Genomic DNA, 18474 nt, shown 5'->3' with positions numbered 1-18474 from the left:
AGCCCAGAGCAGCCTGCTCACAGTCCTCCAGTCTGCTCCAGCAAACCCTGGGGCCAGCCCACCTCCTCAGGGGTGCTGCTGTTGGAAGGCTCCTGTGCCCTCCATTTCCCCTCAGACATGAGACTATACAGCTCAATGACAATGCCTCCCTACCAAGGCAGGTCAGCTCCCGAGGCACACAGAGGTACAGAGGAGGGCATGCTGCACATGGGGCCAGATCCAGAACCACTACCACCAGCTGGCATGGCAGGAACAGTCAGCCAGGGGACGGGTGGTGAGGCAGCCTGTGGCCCTACAAAATGGCACACATTTGGCCCCCAGGGTGAAGGCACAGGCCTCCTTGTCTTCAGAGTCCCTTAGTCACGTTCCAGTAGATACGTTCCACAGGGTCAGCTCCTCACAACTGGGTCAGCTCTTTAGCCATGACACAAAACACGTGCATCCACCTTGTTACATCATTTCACACAGGGATCACATATAAGAGGCAACATGCATGAGGACCACTGTGAGGCTCCCTGCAGAGGGGGTGCGGTCACACAAGGACCCAACCTTCTACCCAGTGGTCACATCAGAAGCCCAGATTCTGGTCAAGCCCTTAGGAACAAAGGGCTGGAATGCCCTTCTGACAGACAGGACAAGAGAGTTTTGGAACGGCAGGTGCTGATAAGACAAATTGACAGAGTAGCTGTGTGCAGCCCAAGGTGAGACATCCACAGCCACAAGCATGAGCAGGTGGGAGAGGTGGCAGCCCCGCCCCCAGGTGAGAACCAAGTGTGCACATGTTGAACAGGGTGTTCAGTCTTGTGTGATGCTGGGCACACCAGGTGCACACTTTTCACTGAGTCTACCCCAGCCCCATCCTACACCTGGGGATGCCATATTAGGGACACCAGGAGAATTTACACAGGCAACATGAGTGACTCTCCATGCTTAGGAGGAAGAGGCAAAACCTGGAGCCATCTTTGGCATTATAAGAAGTTTAAGGCCAGCCTTGGCTGTGTGAGACACTGACTGAAAATTCAAACCATAAAATCCCTCAGGCACTACTATGGGAGTTGCCTCTGTGGCAGTGTGCACTGCCTACCTATGCAGAGGTCTCTGGATGAAGGGACTACAGAGCAACACCCTCTGTACAGATTCCTGAACAGATGGAAAATGCCTTTCATTATCCCCCTACTTTCTTCGGAATTATTATACATGCTTGGTCTGCCACTGGAGCCATATCTTACCATAAATGGCAAAGACATGTTAAAGGAAGCCTTTGAGAGACACAAGAGCCATTCACAACAAAGGAGACAGACAAGTCAGGTAGCCCTGCTAGCCAACTGGGCCTGAGGCCTAGAAGGTGCTCAGGAAGAAATAGCAGGTGCAAGGCCTAGCCCATGTCCACCCCCAGGGCCAAGCTCTGCAGAGGACAGTGCATAAGCAGAGCACAGGATCCAGCATGCAGCAGGACTGCTAAGTGCCGGGAACAAGGGGGGAAAAAATACATCCTCCAGGATATACATGGAATCTGGGGTGACAGCCCAGGGGCAGCTCTGAGAGTGGCATTATGGCTGAGCAGGCCCTTGCTCTATGGAGCAAGTCCTCTGTAGCTGTCTCAGAGGACAGGGTCAGAGACACCTAGGAACTCAGCCTTCCTCGGGAACTGGGATGGCTGACCCCAAGTAGTTGTCCCCATATGACCTGGCTGCCATCACAGACTTGGGCTCCTGGCCACACAGGCTGGGCCCTTCATGTCAACAACAAGCCATTCACCTGGACAAGAGGCCCCGCCTAGCAGCTGCCTGAGTGGCCAGCCTATCCATGTTATCGTCATTAGACTACAGCTCCCCAGAGGGCTGTGGACAGGTATGGACAGGCTTGGAAAAGACAGAACAAGCTGTGAATGGTGGTACACCAGCATCCAGGAGGCTGAGGCAGGAGGATGATGAGGCCCAGGTCAGCCTGGGTTTTAGAGCAAGACCTTGTCTCAAAAGCCAACAGCCTCTGGGCAGGATGCCATCATGACCCACACCTGTCAAAAGGTCACAGTGACTTTGCAAAGTGAAAACAGATTAACAAAAACAGACCAGGAGGGGCACTGCTCAGTGTTCCACAACAGAGGACCACAGCTGTTCACCACTGCCTTGGCCCATGTGTCTGACAGCTGGAGGCCCATTGAGTGAGCCAGTCTAGGGGGAAACAGGTGACCAGGATGAGCTACTCTGATGGCGCCAGCCACTAGCCCAGCAGGTGGTCTGGTGGAGGGACCCAATAGCCTGGCTGGCCCTGGCTGTCACCTCTCAGTGCAGACAGGCCACGAGGACAGCAGGTCCCTCACATCAAATCTCTTCACACAGCACACACTCAAAGGCCTTGAGAGGCCAGAGGGGTTAGGTTTCTGCAAAGGTGTCTTGTGTTCTTTTTTTTTTTTTCCTGCAGCAAAGCGTTTATTACATCTTGAAGAGGAGAGAGCGTGTCTTGTGTTCTAAATCACCCACTCCCGCTACGCCCACCACAGGACCCTCTGACCCTGAAGCAGCTGCAATCGGAGGTCCATTTCACACACACACACACACACACACACACACACACACACACACACACACACACACACACACACACCTGGCACAACTAAGAACGTTCTGGAATAAAGCCCAACCCTCTCAGCTAGGTCTAGAAAGCTACAATCAGGACCCTCGGGCTGCTGAGGGTCTAGGCAGCTCCAGCATCAGCCCTACTCCAATCTGACCAGTGCACTAGTTGGGCAGGAGGTCAAGTCTGGGAATGGCAGAGCTTGGGGGCTCTGCACTGGACCACAGCTTGTGTAATGGCAGCTCAGGCAGGCTATGTGGTGCCAATGGCTGCTCCAGAAGGCTTGGGAAAGAAGGAACCCGGAGTCAGGCATGGTGATGCACACCTGTAAACCCAGCATTTGGAGACAGTGGGAGGTCAGAATTCAAGTCATTCTTAGTGACTCGAAAATTTAAGGCCAGCCTGGGCCTTTGTCTCAAACCAAACCAGAACAAGAACACAGCCTTGCCACCGAAGGCAAGGTGCTATGGCTAAGGCTGGCATCTGTTCTCTACCTACACATGGCTCAGCAGCACCCTGAAGGGTCACAGGACTCCTAGCAATATGTCTGCATGCCATGCTGTGAGAGGCCTTTACAGGTGATCACAGCAGCTTCCTCTACACACAAACAGGGGACAGGCATCTCTGTTGTCCACCTGCACACCGCCACCCAGCCAAGCGTATGGTACCAAGCACAGGCCACTCAGGCAAAATAAGTGAGCAGGTAGATGAACAAAAAGCCACCCATGTTGGGGTCCACCATGCCTCCCCTGGAAACCATGCAGACAGAGCAGCACACCCAGCCCTGGTTCTCAGTATGTCCTATCAAGGTAGCAGGGGCCAGGGCAGGGGAACCCTCAAAGTCCTGCATCTAGGTCGACAGCCAGAGAGTGAAATGTATCTTTGAGGGGTGGCTTCCTTTAGCTCCCCTCACTAAGTAGGCCTTTGCAGAGTTCTGTAAGGCCAGTGACTGAAAGAAAACTGGTCACACATGAGAGGCAAGGCTATCCAGTGAGATACCATCGAACATAAGAATTGAGAGCAATGCAGATGCTGGGACTCCTGGCTTATAAAGTTTCAGAAGGAAGGAAGGTTCTACCAAGCCTTCTGTGTGAACAAGCCGTGGTGTCTGATCAGCTGGAGCTGAAGAATTGGCTGTGATTAACAAGAGACCAAAACTAGTAAGTAAAACCATCACTTTGCTGGGCCAATCGATGATGGTCACAGGGCTGAATAATCAGCTGTGATTAAGAAGAGACTAGCTTCACTGAGTTGAAATCTAGGACGTTTCCCCAGGATGAGAACACAGAAGCTGTGTTCCAAAAGTGGCCAATATAGTACGCTTGCACTGGCAGCTAAACTACGTGAAGAGACGCCCAGGTGGTGGTACTGGTTTTGAAGGCATGGAGGGAGCATGGAGAGCAGTTGAGGCTTGGCACTTTGTACCAGGCTTGGAGTCCTGGAGAGCCTATTGGTGAAAGTGTGGCCCATTTGCAGTAGAAGGCCCTGTATTTTAGAGATGCCACCAAGGACAGTATGGAGTGAAGCTGTCCCTAGGAGATAGTCTCTGTATATGGGGCCACGTGGCAGAGTAAGAGAAGTGATCCAAGCCCTTTAGAGGAGCCCAGAAAATCTTGAGCAAAGATACCAGATAGTGAGAGTTCTTCGGGTTGGTTTTTCCCAATATGTGATCTTGGGAAAGAAAAAGAAAGGAAAGGTTATGGCTTAACAGTGATGTGATTTTGAAAATGTCAAACTGATAAGGGGTCAATTATGCTGACTGCTTTTTTTTTTTTAAGATTTATTATGTATATAGTGTTCCACCCGCTACAATAGGGCACCAGATCTCACTGTAGATGATTATAAGCCACCGTGTGGTTGCTGGGAATTGAACTCAGGACATCTGGAAGAGCAGTCAGTGTTCTTAACCTGAGTCATCTCTCCAGCTTGGTGCTAGCTAGTTTTGTGTCAATTTGAGACAATCTGGAGTCATCTGAGAAGGAATGCCTCTATAAGACTGGGCTGTAGGCAAGCCAGGCTGAACAAGCCAGTAAGCAGCACCCCTCCATGGCCTCTGCGTCAGCTCTGACTTCCAGGTTCCTGCCCTGCTTGGGTTAGCAGTGACGTGGAAGTGTAAGACAGCCGGGCATTCTGGCAGGATGCTTGCCCTGCCCTAGTCTAGGGTTCCTTCTCCATCTGGCTGCTGTCCTCAGGGTCCCACAGTGTGGTACCACCTCCACAGCAAGACAGAAAGTCCTGTGGGCCAGGTGACAGCCGATGTCACTTCCTATGAACTCCTCAATTTCTACACGGACTCCTGGCGGATGTGGGAAGTCACTGGTAGCCCGAAGGCCCTGGTGGGTGCTGGAGGGCAAATTATGGGTAAGGTGGCCATAGCACCATGCCTAGGCTGGGTTGGAGGTGACATCCTCCCTGATCCCATCAGAGTAACAAGCCTGACTATGTGCTATGGGCAGGCAACAGTGACAACCATACTCTTTGGGGACAGGTGTCACTTCTGAAGCTTGCTGAAGCCAAGGACACAGCTGTGAGCCAGAACTCCAGCAGGGCCCTGCACCTGGTTGATTGCAGAAGAATTTTAATTCAGAACACAGCTGGTCTGGCAAGAGATCACACCCAAAGTTTACCTTCTTGGTCTGTGTAATCTGGCTGGAATACAGACGCCTTTCGTCCCAGGAGACAGGCATGCAGATCTGAGTTGTAGCCAGTTCTGTTCAGGTGGTTCTGTGGGCTAAGTTAAGGCGCAGTGTATGGAGCTGAGTTTGTGGCAGTTCGGTTCATGGAGTTCAGAGACTGTTTTACCAGGAGAGTTTTACAGAGACAGGTTGAAGAGAGATCAAGCTAGACAGGAGACGACAGAATGAGCCAGAGATCAAGGAGCTAGAAGATTAGAACAAATTGCTAGAGACAGCTTGAGGCCAAGCAGAACAATCCAGTCAGAAGCTGAGAGAAGAAAGTTTGAATCAATTAGGAGAGGAGTTTAGTCAGAACAGCTGAGTTAAACCAGCTAGCCAGAGGACAGAAAGAACTAGAAAGGTTGTTCTCATTTAGCAGTATATCTTAGAGGCTGAAAACATTCTAGGCCTAGATAAGATTATATTGAAGCATCCAGGGCTAGGGCTAGGTTAGCAGAGGGAGGCTTACTGCCTCCTAGACCACAATTACAATCTAGCAAATAAAAGTTACTTTTACAGCAGACAGCTCTGCTGCACCTGGCTGACCCAGGCAGCACAGCCCAAACTTGGCTGAGAGTCAGCTGGCTTCAGATCCTGTGGGGTAGTGACATGAGTGTCTTGGTCACTGAGCCTGTATGCTATCAGCACTGACCCATTCCTGGGACAGGGCAATGCAGTCTAGTCCCAAGACACCCACTCCACCCCACCCCCATCAGGACACAGGGCCATCTCAGGAGGGCAGCTGGTGAGACAACAGGAAGTTTGTGCAAGCTCTAAGGCAGGCAACAGTTTACAGAAGTATGGCTGAGGCCGACTGATACCTTTGTGAGCATTGCAGAGCCTGGGTAGGGAAGGCTCACGCCAGTACCTAGGCAGTCAGAGGGAAGCTAGTGTCTTGACCACCTTGGATACTTTATTGGATGACAGACGGGGACCTTTCTACAACATGCTGCCCAGCTGAAGCCACATGTCTCCATGACCACCAAATTGAATTGGGGTCTGTACTGGCTGGTTTTGTGTGTCACCTTGACACAAGCTGGAATTATCACAGAAAAAGGAGCCTCAGTTGTGGAAACACCTTCATGAGACCCAGCTGTAAGGCATCTTCTCAACTAGTGATGAAGAATTGTGGGTGGTGCCGTCCCTGGACTGGTGGTCTTGGGTTCTATAAGAGAGCATGCTGAGCAAGCCAAGGGAAACAAGGCAGCAAGTAACATCCCTTCATCTGCATCAGCTCCTGCTTCCTGACCTACTTGAGCTCCAGTCCTGACTTCCTTTGGTGATGAACAGCAATATGGAAGTGTAAGCTGAATAAACCCTTTCCTCCCCACCTTGCTTCTTGGTCACGATGTTTGTGCAGGAATAGAAACCCTGACTCAGACAGGATCTATATGCCTTTCAAGCACATGGCAACTTTTTTTAAAAAAAGATTTATTCATGTAGGCCAGTGGTGGTCCTTTGGTCCCAGCATTCAGGAGGCAGAGGCAAGCCTGGTCTACAGAGTGAGTTCAAGGATAGCTAGCACTAGAGAAACCCTGTCTATGAAAACAAAACAAAACAAACAAACAAACAAACAAAAAACCAGAAAGAAAAGAAAAAAAAAAGGAGAAAAACAGAGAAGAGGAAAACCAATTTGTTTATTTTTGAATGTGGATGTAGGTTGTGTATTTAGGTGCCTGTGGAAGCCAGAAGGATTTAGAGCCTGGAGCTCTGCATACTGGGAGGTGCCCTATGTGGGTGCCAGAACTTAAGGCCCCATCTGGAGCAGTGCTCTCAGTCTCAGCCATTCCCCAGCCCCTTAAAACAATGTGTATGGGTGCTTTTACCTTCCTGTCATGTCTGCACCATGTGCTTGTTTAGTATGGGCGCAGGCCAGACAAGGGTGTCAGATGCCATGGAGCTGGAGTTACAGACAGCTGTAAGCCACCATGTGGATGCTGGGATTGAACAGCTGATCCTCTTAGCTACTGAAGCTAGCTCTCCAGACCCCTCTTATTTGTTTTGAGGCAGTTTAATGTAGCCTAGGCTGGCCTCTAACTCACTACATAGGCAAGGCTAATCTGATCTCTAGCTTCCACCTCCCAAATGCTGGGATCGCAGACCGAGTTTATGGGGTGCTGGGGATGGAATTCAGGGCCTCACACATGCTGGGTGATCCCTCTACCAGTTGAGCCCCTTGTTTGTCCTTCTTCGTCTCCCTCCCCTTTTTCTTCTTCTTGAATAAGGGTCTCTCCTGTGGTCCACACGGACTTTGCTGTCACAGCCACCAAGAAGCCTGGGCACTGTTAATCCTCCTTCAGCTATCCTGCAACTTACTTTGTAGATGAGGCTGGCCTCTAAAGAGATTCACCTGCCTCTGCCTTCCACCCACTACCACCCCAGAATAAACAAATCTTAAAAAGAAAAAAAAAAAAAAGGTTGCCATGTGCTTGAAATACATATAGACCACAATTCAATATGTTGTTCCAGCTGGGCAGTATGCTGTGGAATGGTCCCAAGTCTGGAAGAACAGAGCTGAGTCTAAGATGCTAGTCCTAAGGCTGCAAAGAAACAGAGCTGAGAGTCCATATAAAATGGATGGGTCATATCTAGAGCCAGACAAGGCTGGATGAGGATGGTAGAGTACACTGCCCTTTCCTGGAGCCAGGAGTCAATCCTGCTAAGCAGTGTGTCTCTCCTCCATCCACTGCCTGCCCCTGACCCAGGACAGGAGACCAGGGAAGGGAGGGCGCAGACTCCTTTTTCTAGCACTCCTTGGGGCACCAGGCCACAGGCTGCTTTCTCAAAGACTTGTAAGCAGGAGAGGGACTGCCTGGGCTGAGTCTTGGCCAACGACCTCCTGGCTGCTGCCCCTTTCCAGTAAAGCCCAGCCGGTTGGGAAATGTCCTTCAGGAATCCTCCCCCAGCTTCCTGGAATGATGAGTGTGGTCGCCAAGGCTGTAGACCCTGCTGGGAAAGGCGCCTCCATGAGCAACTGGGGCTTGGGAAGCAGGCCCATAACTGTGGCTCTCAGAGGTTCCCCTGACCACCTGAGCAGGTCAGATGGGGCAGATGGATGGCAAACTGCTGAGCCTGCTGCACTTGGTGGAACTACAGTAGGCACGTCTAACTCAAGGAGGGACCCAGAAAGCTCCTACAGTGAGACCTCAAAGAAGACTCTTAGAAGCTGGAACTGAGGACACAACCCAGCAGAAACCACCACCCTCCTGCAGCCCTGACATGGGGGGGGGAGGGGCACTGTGGCCATATACTGCATACCCCCAGCCCAGCCCTGCTGTCAAGCCCCCTCCAATTTATTTTCTGTTCCTGAGAAGTTGTGTCCATGGGTCACACGCAGTGTGTGGGATCTGTGGCTGTATAACAAATGCCTCTGACCTGGAAGCTCCAAACACCAAAACCTGTTCTGTCCTGGATCCGCGTCACTGGGCTGTAGCAGGCTGAAGCAACCACACCCAGTGTCCTTCCCTTGTTGACTGTTACTCTAATCTCTGCCTCAGGTAGTCACATGGGACTCCTTCTTGTCCATCTCTTACAGGAGCACTACACTCACCCTTTCATGTGAGCAGGTCTCACACATTCCTGGCTGGCCTCCAACTTACTGTGTAGCTGGGAATGAGCCAGGACCCCTGCCCCATGCCCTGTTATGTGATACTGGACAGAGTCCAGGGCTCCACAGCTGGCCACTGCTGTCTTCTTAGCTCTGGAAGGTCTTGCTGACCCAGAACTGCACCTGGCCAGCCTTCAGTGCTTGGCAATCCTCGTGCCTCTCTGTTTAGAATGCCAAGAAGACAAGTTGACCAACACACCCTACATTTTATTATTTTTGTTTTTTAAAGTCACAAGTTTTGCTATCTAACCATGACTAGCCTGGACCTTTGGTCCTTCTGTATCAGCTCCCACCTGCCAGGACAGTGTGCCCAACCCCTCCAGTCATGTTTACATACATCACACACAAACACCTTTACTGTCAGGAAAGGGCATTTGGTTTTGGACGATAAGGATGATGATAGTCAAGTTTTTAGTGCTGTACCTTCTGCCCACGTCAGCCTGGGGCATATCCTTTGACTCTGAGCACACTTTTCCCATATGGGTGGCCCCTGCTATGAATGTTCTGACTTTCTTGTTTCACTTTTAAAGAAGGGTCTTGGGTCGCTCAAGCTGGTCTCCCTGAGATGACAGGATGATTCCACCCCCAGCTATTCTTTAGAACATAACAAAAACTAGTTTTAGAAGGCTATTGTTTTACTAGTATTTTGTTGTTGGTTTGTCTTTTTTTGAGATAAGGTCTCACTATATAGTTCTGGCTGTTCTGAAATTCACTATGTAGATCAAGCTAGCCTTGAACTCACAAAGATCCACTTGTGTACACCACCACACACTACTGAAAAACCAGTTTTATATTAAACTCCCAAATAACCATCCACACAGCTCCTTGAGAGCAGCTTTCTCAACAGCCACATGTCCTACCCACCACCCCACTAAAGTCATAGCCACAACATTATCTAGGTGTGGCTCCAGACATTGTTAAGCACATAGAGCAGACATAGGCCTATTTCACCATGGGGCCCTGCCACTCTATCAGGACAGTTGCTAGGCTACCCCCTCTTAACTTCAAAGACACCCCCAATCTCAGTCACAGGACAAGCATAGATAGGGGCTTGGACAAGGGTGTGAGGAACCAGCCTCATAGGACAGCAAGTTCTATTGTCCCAGACCACCCCAGCTAGGCCAGCACGCCATTTGATCTTACCCAGATGTTGCAACTCAGCCCACTCATGATCTGCATGCAACTTCAGAACTCTGCTAAACCCCATTGCCTTCCAGCAGGCCTGCGTACTCAGCCACAACCCTTGACCTCCCTAGGGCACTTCCTTGAGCACATCCCAGACTGACCTCCAGAGAGCTGGGGGCCCTGGGCCAGCCCAAGGCTCCACTTTGCTTCAAGCCTGCTCCTGCTCCTGCCCCTCCTCAAATGCAAGTGCAAAGAGACCAACTACAGATAAAGACAGGCACTGGTGTCCCCCCCAATGGACAGGTCTTCAGGGCCCTCAGGCACAGTACTCCTTGAGTTGTGAAGTCAGAAAGTCATGACCATTGCACACGGGTCACCCTAGCAACAGGAGGTGCAGCACTGCCCTCCTGAGGAGGAAGTGTGTAAGTGCTTGCCCACCTTGTCTCACAGCTAGGGACATTGGCATTTCTCTTCTAAGCCCCAGGCACTCAGGTTGCTCTAGTCACCCCTATGTGTGTGTGTGTGTGTGTGTGTGTGTGTGTGGTGGTGGTGGGGTTTTTGCCACACCTGCTGAGCTCAGACTCATTCTGCTGCCACTTTCCCTTGCAAGGAACTTTTGTCCACTGTCCCAATACCGTGGCCAGCAGAGCCTGCATACGCAGTAACATCAGTAGAGAGTGTATCAGAGGGACTGTCCCGGGCTGCATGTCCCCTCGTGTCCTTTCTTGGGGTGACACACCCTGATCTCCAGTCAGGCTGTGCAGAAGCTGATGTCAAGCATCGGCCAACTGGCATTGCTTCAGGAAGATGACCAAAGCCCAGCACAGAGAACCAATTACAATGTCCACATTTATGAACCCACCCCCTCCCACTCCAGCCACTCTGTTGGCTGTGACAGCAGGGTCAGGAGGTCAAAAGCAGCCTGGGCCCCTGCCCAGTCATTGAGCTTAGGGTTCTTGAAGGAGCCTGAGTGTAGGAGACACACACTGATAGTCATGCTGTCAGGGTCTGATCAGAATGCGTGCTGAAGCTCAGAGAGTGAGCAGAGACACTCAGAGCACACTGTACGCTCCAGTCCTCCTAAGGCAGGCTGTATTCTGACCCAAAGCCAGCCAGGGCAAGGAGGCCCGACCTGGCCAAAAAGTGAGGTAGGTTATCTGCTATACCAGCATATGAGGTGGAGCTGTGAACTATGTCCCTGTGTTGTCAGCACTTGCAAATCTACCTGTGGGGGCAGCTATGGGGATGGCAGGAAGGACTGCAGGCTGGACTCCTCAAGTTTCTCTTTGGATCCATTTATCATCTGTCTCAGACAAAAATGGGCTGATCTTTAGGGTGACAACGACACTGACCACATATATAGCTCTGGTATCCTCTGACCCATAGCCACAGGCACAGTTGCATCCTGTGACCTGCTGGCTGGTTCTCCAAGAATAGCCCTCCCTATCTCTGGAGTGCTTTAAAGACTCTAAACACAAAGCTGCATCAGAACACCCATGGCCTCCCACTCATCCACACTCCACATGTAGGTGAACATGCACACAGCCACATCTATTTGCTTTCCCAACCCTGGGGAAAGGATGGACTCTAGTACACCACGCAGAGACACTTGGGGGTCTCTACAGAGGGGTGTGGCCACAAGCTCCTGAGTTCAATACTGGCTTATCAATTGCCTATAACCGGATGCTTCTGGGCCATTCCAACATACACAGTGCCAGCCAGGGAGGAAAGGGCCTTGTGGGAACACAAGTTCCAGAATGGTCCCCAAAAACTGGAATCGATCCCATAGGCAGATGCTTAGATGTCACAGGACCCACAAGTGTGTCTTGTGGAGAGGCACTCCTCATCAATGCTCCATGTGCTCCAGACTCAAGGGAGCTGAGGCTCAGGCAGATCAGCAGGGCAGAAGCGCCCTCCAGAGGGCCCAGAGCAGTACGATCTACAGAGACGAAGCCTAAAGCGGCCAGACACACTTCCTCCTTCCTGTGGCTTAAGTTCAAGGGCAGGAAGCAGCTCTGCTGAACACTCCTTGCCTTTGGTCATACGGGCAGCCCAGGTACCAGGAGGCAGGAGGTGGACTCTCACACAAAGTCTGTGACACCAAGTTCCATGATGGTGAGAAGTCACGGCAGAACTGTGAGACAATGGCCAAAGCTACCGACACTGCCAAGTGCCAGCTAGGATGCAACGGAGCTCTCAGCACCACTGCAAATGTGACACAGCCATTGCCACAGGTGAAATCTCCTGAAGACAAATTGCAGATGCTACCTTGAGGTCCCAAAAGCTCCCTCCTCTGCACTGCCTCAGGGGAGTGGAGGTCACATAAGGAAGGTGATGGCACACACCTAATCCCCACACTCAGGAGGCAGAGGCGGGGTATGGGAAACTTAAGGCAAAGCCTCTGTATATCAGAGGCCAGCCTGGCCCGTTGTTATCCCCGATACTGCCTCAAGCAGAATGTAATAAAAGCACAGGCCAAGCAGGAAGGCGGCTCAGTGGGTGAGGCATTCACTGCGCAGGCCTGGTTTCCAGGAACATGGATGAAAACATGGACACAGATGTGCATCTGGAAACCCAGCTCTCCTGTGGTCAAAACAGTACATACAGGAATGTATCAGAATGGGATCACCTACTTCTAAGGGACAAAGCTAGCCACTCCAGAAGGGGTCCTTCTCTGCTCTGTTCTGAAACAGTGGCTCATTATGCAATGCTGATTGGCCTAGAACTCTCCATGAAGACCAGGTGAGCTCCAAACCTGGTGACTGCTGGGATTACAGGCGTGTCAAAAAGTGGAAAAACAAAGATGTCTGTAGCTTTTCAAATCAAGTGGATACATGGGTTTGGGGTGATGGAGCAGATGAATGAACTGTATTATCATGCAACAGGACAGATGGACCCGAATAGCTCAGACCCAGCATCTCCGGTACCTTGAAGGAGAAAGGATACCCTGGGCTGCAAGCAAGACCCTGTCTTAAAAATACCAAAACAAGGGCTGGAGAGATGGCTCAGAGGTTAAGAACACTGGCTGCTCTCCTACATGTCCTGAGTTCAACTCCCAGCAACCACATGGTGGCTCACAACCATCTATGATGATATCTGGTGTTCTCTTCTGGCCTGCAGACAGAACACTGTATACGTAACTAATAAATATATCTTAAAAAACAAACAAGCCAAGAGGCTGAAGAGGTGGTCCAGTAGTTAGGGGCACTGGTCACTCTTGCGGGTTCCATTCCCAGTGCTTATGGCCCCAGTTCTAGGGGTACCCATGCTCCTCTGAGCTATGAATCCTCAGAGGAGAAGAGAGCATGGGGGGTGGACTGCAGGAGCATGGGGGGGCAGACTGCCAGCAGCAAGTGAGCAGATCCTGCACTTCGCAAGGCTCTGCATAGCACGTTCATGGTGGGCTCCAGCAATGAATCTGGCTACATTCTGCCTGTGCCAAGCCTTCAGGGAGGGTGTACCTAAAACTAACAGAATAAGCCAAGCATGGCAGTGCAGCTTTTAATCCCAGTACTCAAGGCAGAGGCAAGTAGATTTCTCTGTGTTTGAAGCCAGCCTAGTCTACATAGCGAGTTCTATGTCAACCAGAGCTGTATAGTAAGACCCTGTCTCAGAAAACAAGCTAAACAGAATAAACTAGCAGAGGAAATAAATTTCAAGAGAGGAGAGCACCAGGCTTTAGGATGGTCCCTACCCACTGCGCTTCGTCAGACTACAAGCAGAGAACAGAGCAGGAAGATGTGGCCAAAGCGCAGTGTGGGAAGGTAAAGAGCAAATTCAGGTTCAGCTGAGCAGGCAGAGGCTACAGCAGCCATAGCTCAGGGATGTGACAACACTTTGAGATGGCAGAAGAACCCACACTGGGTCTGTACAACCCTCACAGGCAGGCAGGATACAGCAGCTGCGGGGGCATAAAGACTCAGACCAAGGTTCCGGAATTAAAGTGTGAGAGTCACGTAACATGGATCCAAGCAGCATGTTGGCTCTGAAGGCACAGAGCCAGGAAGGTGAAGCATCAGTTGTAATGGAGACAAGGGGATGCCAGGATGGCCAGGAACACGGGATGCTATGATTAGGGTTTTGGTCAACCTAAGCTAAATCTAGAGTAGTCTGGAAAGGGGGAGGGAGTATCATATGAGGAATCACCTCCATCAGAATGACCTGCAGGCAAGTCTCAGGGGAAGGCACTTTCTTGATTAATAATTCCTGTGGGCAGTGCCAGCAGGTGTGCAGGAGAGCAGGTAGAGCAAGCCAGTAAATAAACAGCATTCCGCCATGGCCTCTGCTTAGGCTCCTGTCTTAAGGTCCTGCCCTGGTTTCCCTTGATAACGGACTACAAGCTGACTATAAGCTGAAATAAACCTTTTCCTCCCCAAGTCATTCTTGGCCGATGTTTTATCACAGCCACAGAATAAGCCCAGCAAGGAAAGCTGTGGGCACAGAGCAGAGCAGCACAAGAGAGGTTCCACTTTCCATGGGCCATGGAGCTGCCACAAGTTCAAATGCTGCTGCTGTGAGCCCCAGACACCCACCCAGAGACATGATTCCAGCTTCCTGTGCCTCACTGGGTTTCGGCCTTGCTTGGTCCAGTCTTTCATGGCCATACTGGCTCCTCCTCCTTTTTTTTTTTTTTTTTTTCTCTTTTCTTTTTTTCGGAGCTGGGGACCGAACCCAGGGCCTTGCGCTTGCTAGGCAAGCGCTCTACCACTGAGTTAAATCCCCAACCCCATTCTTTTTTCCTTTTTAAAGATTTATTTATTTTATATATGTGAGTACACTGTCATTGTCTTCAGACACACCAGAAGAGGGCATTGGATCCCATTACAGTTGGTTGTGAGCCACCATGTGGTTATTGGGAATTGAACTCAGGACTGCAGGAAGAGCAGTCAGTGCTTCTAACCACTGAGCCATCTCTCCAGCTCCCGGCTCCTCCTTTTGGAAGTTTTGTTCTGTACCACTGTATGCTGGGAATATGTGACTTGAAGGTTTTTTTCTTGATTTTTGAGACAAGGTGTTATGTAGGCCAGACTCACTACATAGCTGAGGCTGACCTCGAACTCTTGACCTTCCATAACAACAGCATGGCTGCCATGCCTGAAAATGGTTTCTGACTTCACAGGAACTCAGCAGAGGCTCTGGACTTGTAAACAATGTTAAACCATCACAACTGTGTGAGCCCAAGCCTGAATCACTGAGTGTGAACCATTCCCACAGGCTCCATGTAAGCACGCTCTTCCCTAGCCAGGGGTGCCAGTTTGGTTTTGTTCATGGGGTGCTTAGGAAATAGAGCCAATGAAGGAAGTGGGTCATTGAGGGGTACAGGGCAGTCCTGCTTTTCTATTAAAGGCTCTCTGCTTCCTGTGTACTGCCACCATGTGACCTGCCACCAGCTCCAGTGCTACCTGCAGCAAAGGCCACCACCATGCTTGCTAGTTAGTGCTCCTTCAAAGAGTCAAGATGGCAGGTGCTTTGCCTGTCTTGGGTACTATGCAGGTGAGAGAGTAAGATGTGTCTAACAGTATACTCGGCTGCTGTAAAATTAAAGTTGCTATAAAGTGTTAGGAGGCTGAGAGTGCAGCTTGGTGGGCAGAGTGCTTGCCAAGCACATGAGTGGGCCTGGCTTCCAGCACCACACAAACCAGAGAGATTGCACACTCATCATCCAGTACTTTGGGCTGAGACAGCAAGATTAGGAGCTCCAGGCTGTCCTCAGCTAGAGTCCAAGGCAAGCCTGGCCTTTATCAGACGAGTTTTACATAAATGAAGCCCTGAGATCTCTCTCCACAGGAGCCCATGTGTCACCATCCCTCCCTACATCTCAGAGTTAGCCTGGGCGACCACGCAGAGCCATTACATGCTGTTTCCCAGGGTGTGGGGTGGCTGTGCAGATGCTGGGGTTGGGGCAGCTTCACACTGGACACCACCAAGTGCTATGAGGACCTCTGTGGGGGAAGAGCCCACTAGGACCAGGACGGGTTTCAGCCAGCTCCGATGAGGCAGTACCTCACCTGGGTACGCAGAGCTGGAAATTCAATGCACGGGACAAACAAGAGGCCCCTGCCCAGGTGTCCCTGGGATGAATGCTGCCTTTGCCCAGCAGGGAAGGGCTGTCACCCTTGAGCAGGAGACCCAAGGAACACACAGTACACGGGCCCGCCTCACTTAGTCCTGCCAAGTGGAAATGACACGTGGGCTCTTGAATGCAGCTAAGCTTAGACTGCTCTGATTCAACATGAGCCAGTCATTTCTAAGCTGTGTCCTCAGTGAGATGATACTCAGCTTCTCTGGGCTCTGGACCTTTGCAACAGCCCCAGGGACACATGAAACACAACAAATGCATGTGCACATGCACATATGTATGCCAGTATGTACATGAGTAACACACATATATCCATCATGGGCAGGCAGAATCACCTCTCCAGAATAGTATCTACGCCCCCACCCAGCAAGATGACACGAAGCAAGGTAGAGGCAGCTGGGGGTCACCTGAGCTGGGAGCATGAGCAATGATGGGCAGACATCCAATGGGAAGCAGCAGACGCAGCCAGCATGTGTGTGAGTGACTGAGTGACCTGGAAACAAAGTGGAGCTGGGAGGGATTCCACTTGGCATTTGGCACAGGAGGAATGGGGAGGTGCAAGAGAGAAAGCCCTGGGGGTGCACCCAGAGGGAGGTGGAACAGACTAGATGGTGAGATCCATGGTGGCAACAGCAATCTGCTGCCCACTCAGAAAGGTCTTCTGCCCTCAAAGGGAAAACATATTCTAGACGAAAGGAAGCCCATCCACTGGCTGCTGTTCATGGTGGCCCACATGGGATCCCAGCACGGGGAGATGGAGGCTGAAGGATCACACAAATTGCAGCCTGGACTGAAAAGTGAGACCTTGTCTCAAAAAGCTAACAAAAGAGGTCCAAGAGACAGCTCGCTGTGTAAAGGGCTTGCAACACCCCCAGACCCCGCATAAAGGAGAAGGGGGTAGGCCTTTGCTCCACAGAGATGCTGAGGCACAAACCCTCCCCCATATACATCTTTTTCAGGGATAGGAGTCCACTATGCATCCCTGCCTGGCCTGGAACTCACTGTGTACACCAGGCAGGCTAGACCGGGCCTGGGCCTGGGCCTGGGCCTGGGTTTCTGCCTCTGCCAGGATTAAAAGTGTAAGCCACCTATCTGGCGTATTTTATTTTATTTTTTTTTTAAATTTAAAAGTAACAAAACCAGAAGAGGAAGGCTCTTCCAGGCCATGAGTGTGATGACATATCTACCTTCTAGCATTTTCTTCCTATCAAATGATAGGTATGCCTACAAGGACCAGGCATACGTCAGTCCTGATCTGGCCCATGAGCCACACACCCCTGCCTCCTATTGTGGGGGCTTTCCCTGTCTTCAGTTCTTAATCCTGAGGACAATGGGGCAGGTCTGTGGGCAGTCCAGACGGGCACTATGACATCCTCATCACCCTTGCCAGCACACATATTATTTGGGCCTCCTGCTTTATCACAAGTGACTAAGGACTAGCAGTTCTCACAGAGGACAAGAAGTGCCTCCTCTGGAGGGTGGGACTACTAAGCCTGCCCACGCCTCCTCTGGTCTAGACGGTGCACTCTTTTGCCTCTGTCTCCTTGAGTCTGACATGGTGCCCATTTTCCCCCTAAGGAGATCACGGACCTGGGCTTCAAAGCAAAGGTGCCTGGCTGTCACTGGTCACCTGTCAAGCACAAGGAGAGAGGTAGCCACAGGGCAGATCAGAGTCAAGGCTCAGACAGCTACAAACATACAATTCCTGCTGCAGCCTTACAAAGGCCCCTTAGTGACTGAGCTATGTCTCCACCAACCCACCCTTAGTGTTCTAGGTTACCCAAGGTCCACAGTAGTGACCCCAGCATGGGGACCGAGGGGCTGGAGCCTGACCCTAACTCTCAGCCTAGCCATCTGGGTCCCAGATACCATAAGGGTAAGTAGCAGTCAGGCTCTCCATGTACTCTCTGTACTCTCAATGCACTCTCAAGAGGTGAGAATGGGAGGGGAGAGAGGGTATGTGCACCTGAGGTCCCAAGGCAGCCAACCATCAAAAATGACATCTAAAGCTCAGAGTCCTATCAACCAGAGCAGTCTCCTTCTCTATGGGGATGGACTCCTGACCTTCCTAGCTGGGGAAAACAGAACATTTTCACTGAGGGGAGTAAGTGCTATGACAAAGGGAGAAAGCAGAAGGGGGACAGCAAGGAGGGTCACCCCCCTACCCCACTTTTGGCCTGCCTAGCATAGCTGGCTTCCTACTGGTGGATAGCCACCAACAGGGAAGCCTTGTCATTTCCCAGGGGGTGGGGTGGGGATGATTGAGGGTCCTTACCAGGGGATTCTGTCCTCCTCTAAGGAAGCTGGAACCTGAGGTAGGCTGGCACAAGTTCCCACTATCCCCTCCCCATCTCAGATGTCCTCTGAGCCAAGCACATTTTCCTGGAACATAAGGCAGGTGCAGCACGCCA

The 18474-nt window shown here is 51.2% G+C and overlaps 1 protein-coding gene across 1 annotated transcript in view; it reads right to left on the bottom strand.

The window, feature by feature from the left end:
- Ell (elongation factor for RNA polymerase II) overlaps positions 1–18474 on the bottom strand; it is a 47327-nt gene that overhangs the window by 19731 nt on the left and 9122 nt on the right. The gene's annotated exons all lie outside the window — the stretch shown is intronic.

Source organism: Rattus rattus, chromosome 13, assembly GCF_011064425.1.
Source record: "Rattus rattus isolate New Zealand chromosome 13, Rrattus_CSIRO_v1, whole genome shotgun sequence".
Lineage (NCBI taxonomy): Eukaryota > Metazoa > Chordata > Mammalia > Rodentia > Muridae > Rattus > Rattus rattus.
Note: the sequence above shows the minus strand (reverse complement) of the source record. Positions and strands in the feature narration are given on the sequence as shown.